Source organism: Triticum urartu, chromosome 2 (assembly GCF_003073215.2).
Source record: "Triticum urartu cultivar G1812 chromosome 2, Tu2.1, whole genome shotgun sequence".
Taxonomy (NCBI): domain Eukaryota; kingdom Viridiplantae; phylum Streptophyta; class Magnoliopsida; order Poales; family Poaceae; genus Triticum; species Triticum urartu.
The window spans coordinates 110,056,389-110,062,387 of NC_053023.1; positions in this window are offsets into that span (position 1 = coordinate 110,056,389).

Sequence of the window (5,999 nt, forward strand, 5' to 3'; positions counted from 1 at the left end):
TATTCCTATAAGTGTCACAAACAACCCTGGAGTTTTTACTAGAATAACACCTTAAGATACAAATCAACCAAAACCCTAATGTCACCTAGATACTCCATTGTCACCTCAAGTATCCGTGGGCATGATTATATGATATGCATCACACAATCTCAGATTTATCCAACCAACATAAAAGTACTTCAAATAGTGCCCCAAAGTTTCTACCGGAGAATCAAGAACGTGTGCCAACCCCTATGCATAGGTTCATGGGCGGAACCCGCAAATTGGTCACCAAAACATACATCAAGTGGCACGTGATATCCCATTGTCACCATAGATAAGCACGGCAAGACATACATCAAGTGTTCATAAAAGACTCAATCCGATAAGATAACTTCAAAGGGGAAACTCAATTCATCACAAGAGAATAGAGGGGGAGAAGAAACATAAGATCCAACTACAATAGCAAAGCTCGGGATACATCAAGATCGTGCCATAGATGGAACACGAGAGAGAACACGAGAGAGAGAGAGAGATCAAACACATAGCTACTGGTACATACCCTCAGCCCCGAGGGTGAACTACTCCCTCCTCGTCATGGATAGCGCTGGGATGATGAAGATGGCCACCGGAGATGGATCCCCCCTCTGGCAGGGTACCGGAAAGGGGCCCCGATTGGTTTTCCGTGGTTCTGGAGGCTTGCGGCGGCGGAACTCCCGATCTATCTTCTCCCGGATGTTTTTAGGATATATGGAGATATATAGGCGGAAGAAGTACGTCGGTGGAGCTCCGAGGGGCCCACGAGGCAGGGGGCGCGCCCAGGGGGCGCCCTCCACCCTTGTGACCTCCCCGGAAACTTCTTGGAGTAGGGTCCAAGTCTCCTGGATCACGTTCGGTGAGAAGATCACGTTCCCGAAGGTTTCATTCCATTTGGACTCCGTTTGATATTCTGTTTCCTCGAAATACTGAAATAGGCAAAAAAACAGCAATTCTGGGCTGGGCCTCCAGTTAATAGGTTAGTCCCAAAAATAATATAAAAGTGGAAAATAAAGCCCAATATAGTCCAAAACAGTAGATAAAGTAGCATGGAGCAATCAAAAATTATAGATACGTTGGAGACGTATCAGGCATCCCCAAGCTTAATTCCTGCTCGTCCTCGAGTAGGTAAATGATAAAAAGAGAATTTTTGATGCGGAGTGATACTTTGGCATAATTTCAATGTAAATCTTCTTAATCATGGTATGAATATTCAGATCCGAAAGGTTCAAGACAAAAGTTCATATTGACATAAAAATGATAATACTTCAAGCATACTAATCAAACAATTATGTCATCTCAAAATAACATGGCCAAAGGAAGTTTATCCCTACAAAATCATATAGTTAGGCTATGCTTCATTTTCGTCACACAAAGATGTTCCCAACTTCTATACCCCCGATGACAAGCCAAGCAATTGTTTCATACTCAAATAATCTCAAACTTTTTCAACCTTCACGCAATACATGAGCACGAGCCATGGACATAGCACTATGGGTGGTATAGAATATGATGATGGGGATTGTGTGGAGAAAACAAAAAAGGAGAAAGTCTCACATCAACGAGGCTAATCAATGAGCAATGGGGATGCCCATCAATTGATGTTAATGCAAGGAGTAGGGATTGCCATGCAACGGATGCACTAGAGCTAAGAATGCTTAACAAAAGAAAACTAGTGGGTGTGCATCCAACTTGCTTGCTCATGAAGACCTAGGGCATTTTGAGGAAGCCCATCGTTGGAATATACAAGCCAAGTTCTATAATGAAAAATCCCCACTAGTATGAACAAGACAACTTCTGAGACTCACTATATGAAAATCATGGTGCTACTTTGAAGCACAATATATGAGACTCACTACATGAAGAACAAGGTGCTACTTTGAAGCACAAGTGTGGAAAAAAGAGATAGTAGCATTGCCCTTTTTATTTTCTCTTTTTTTGGGCCTTTCTTTTTTTTATTTTTGGCCTTTCTCTCTTTTTTTTGATTGGACAATGCTCTAATAATGATGATCATCACACTTCTATTGATTACAACATAATGATTACAACTCGATACTAGAACAAGATATGACTCTATATGAATGCCTCCGGCGGTGTACCGGGATGGTGCAATGAATCAAGAGTGACATGTATGAAGAATAATGCATGGTGGCTTTGCCACAAATACGATGTCAACTACAAGATCATGCAATGGCAATATGACAAAAGTAAAGCATGTCATGATGATGATGATGATGATGATGGAAGTTGCATGGCAATATATCTCGGAATGGCTATGGAAATGCCATGATAGGTAGGTATGGTGGCTGTTTTAAGGAAGATATAGGGAGGTTTATGTGTGAAAGAGCGTATCATATCACGGGGTTTGGATGCACCGACGAAGTTTGCACCAACTCTCAATGTGAGAAAGGGCAATGCACTGTACCGAAGAGGCTAGCAAATGGCGGAAAGGTAAAAGTGCGTATAATCCATGGACTCAACATTAGTCAAAAGAACTCATATACTTATTGCAAAAATTTAGAAGTCATCAAAAATCAAGTACTACGTGCATGCTCCTAGGGGGATAGATTGGTAGGAAAAGTCCATCGCTCGTCCCCGACCGCCACTCATAAGGATGCACAAGCCAGGTACACTTCATGCTTCAAATTTGTTACACAACTTTAACCATACGTGCATGCTACGGGACTTGCTAACTTCAACACAAGTATTTCTCAAATTCACAACTACTCAACTAGCACGACTATGATATTATCACCTCCATATCTCAAAACAATTATCAAGCATCAAACTTATCTTAGTATTCAACCCACTAAAAAGAAAGTTTCACATATCTTGAATACCAAGTATATTAACATTAAGCAAATTACCATGCTATTAACGACTCTCAAAATAATCTAAGTGAAGCATGAGAGATCAAGTTTCTTTAAAACAAACCACCACCGTGCTCTAAAAGATCTAAGTGAAGCACTAGAGCAAAAATTATCACGCTCAAAAAGATATAAGTGAAGCACATAGAGTAAACTATCAAGCTCAAAAGATATAAGTGAAGCACATAGAGTATTCTAACAAGTTTGAATTCATACATGGCTCTCTCAAAAGGTGTGAACATAAAGGATTATTGTGGTAGACTAACAAGCAAAGACACAAATAATACAAGACGCTCCAAGCAAAACACATATCATGTGGTGAATAAAAATATAGCTCCAAGTAAATTACCGATGGAAGTGGACAAAAGAGGGGATGCCTTCCGGGGCATCCCCAAGCTTAGGATCTTGGTTATCCTTGAATATTACCTTGGGGTGCCTTGGGCATCCCCAATCTTAGGCTCTTTCCACTCCTTATTCCATGGTCCATCGAATCCTTACCCAAAACTTGAAAACTTCACAACACAAAACTTAACAGAAAACTCGTAAGCTCCGTTAGTTTAAGAAAATAAATCACCACTTCAAGGTACTGTAATGAATTCATTCTTTATTTATATTGGTGTTAAACCTAATGTATTCCAACTTCTCTATGGTTTATAAACTATTTTACTAGCCATAGATTCATCAAAATAAGTAAACAACACATGAAAAACAGAATCTGTCAAAAACAGAACAGTCTGTAGTAATCTGGATCAAACGTATACTTCTGGAACTCATAAAATTCTCAAATAAATTGCTGGACCTGAGGAATTTATCTATTAATCATCTGCAAAAAGAATTAACTAAATATCACTCTCCAAATAAAAATGGCAGCAATTCTCGTGAGCGCTAAAGTTTCTATTTTTTACAGCATGATCAACAAGACTTTCCCCAAGTCTTCCCAAAGGTTCTACTTGGCACAAACACTAATTGGACACATAAACCACATATAAACAGAGGCTAGATGAATTATTTATTACTAAAAAGTAACAAAAATAAAGGAACAAAAATAAAGTTGGGTTGCCTCCCAACAAGCGCTATCGTTTAACGCCCCTAGCTAGGCATGATGATTTCAATGATGCTCACATAAAAGATAAGAATTGAAACATAAAGAGGGCATCATGAAGAATATGACTAGCACATTTAAGTCTAACATGCTTCCTATGCATAGGGATTTTGTGAGCAAACAACTTGTGGGAACAAGAATCAACTTGCATAGGAAGGTAAAACAAGCATAACTTCAAAACTTTAAGCACATAGAGAGGAAACTTGATACTATTGCAATTCCTACAAGCATATGTTCCTCCCTCATAATAATTTTCAGTAGCATCTTGAATGAATTCAACAATATAACTATCACATAAAGCATTCTTTTCATGATCTACAAGCATAGAAAATTTATTACTCTCCACATAAGCAAAATTCTTCTCATGAATAATAGTGGGAGAAAACTCAACAAAATAATTATCATGTGAGGCATAATCCAATTGAAAACTAAAATCATGATGACAAGTTTCATGGATATCATTATTCTTTATAGCATACAAGTCATCACAATAATCATCATAGATAGCAACTTTGTTCTCATAATCAATTGGAACGTCTTCCGGAATGGTGGATTCATCACAAAATAAAGTCATGACCTCTCCAAATCCACTTTCATCAATATAATCATCATAAATAGGGGGCATGCTTTCATCATAATAAATTTGCTCATCAAAACTTGGGGGACAAAAATATCATCTTCATCAAACATAGCTTCCCCAAGCTTGTGGCTTTGCATATCATTAGCATCATAGATATTCAAGGAATTCATACTAATAACATTGCAATCATGCTCATCATTCAAATATTTAGTGCCAAACACTTTATAGATTTCTTCTTCTAGCACTTGAGCACAATTATCCTTTCCATCAAACTCACGAAAGATATTAAAAAGGTGAAGTGTATGAGACAAACTCAATTCCATTTTTTTGTAGTTTTCTTATATAGACTAACTAGTGATAAAACAAGAAACTAAAAGACTCGATTGAAAGATCTAAAGATATACCTTCAAGCACTCACCTCCCCGGCAACGGCGCCAGAAAAGAGCTTGATGTCTACTACGCAACCTTCTTCTTGTAGACGTTGTTGGGCCTGCAAGTGCACAGGTTTGTAGGACAGTAGCAAATTTCCCTCAAGTGGATGACCTAAGGTTTATCAATCCGTAGGAGTGTAGGATGAAGATGGTCTCTCTCAAGCAACCCTGCAACCAAATAACAAAGAGTCCCTTGTGTCCCCAACACACCCAATACAATGGTAAATTGTATAGGTGCACTAGTTTCGGCGAAGAGATGGTGATACAAGTGCAAAATAGATAGTAGATATAGGTTTTTGTAAACTGAAATATATAAAAACAGCAAGGTAGCGAGTGGTAAAAGTGAGCGTAAACGGTATTGCAATGATAGGAAACAAGGCCTAGGGTTCATACTTTCACTAGTGCAAGTTCTCTCAACAATAATAACATAGATAGATCATATAACGAGCCCTCAACATGCAACAAAGAGTCACTCCGAAGCCACTAATAGCGGAGAACAAACGTAGAGATTATGGTAGGGTACGAAACCACCTCAAAGTTATTCTTTCAAATCATCCGTTGGGCTATTCCTATAAGTGTCACAAACAACCCTGGAGTTTTTACTAGAATAACACCTTAAGATACAAATCAACCAAAACCCTAATGTCACCTAGATACTCCATTGTCACCTCAAGTATCCGTGGGCATGATTATACGATATGCATCACACAATCTCAGATTTATCCAACCAACATAAAAGTACTTCAAATAGTGCCCCAAAGTTTCTACCGGAGAATCAAGAACGTGTGCCAACCCCTATGCATAGGTTCATGGGCGGAACCGCAAGTTGGTCACCAAAACATACATCAAGTGGCACGTGATATCCCATTGTCACCACAGATAAGCACGGCAAGACATACATCAAGTGTTCATAAAAGACTCAATCCGATAAGATAACTTCAAAGGGGAAACTCAATTCATCACAAGAGAGTAGAGGGGGAGAAGAAACATAAGATCCAACTACA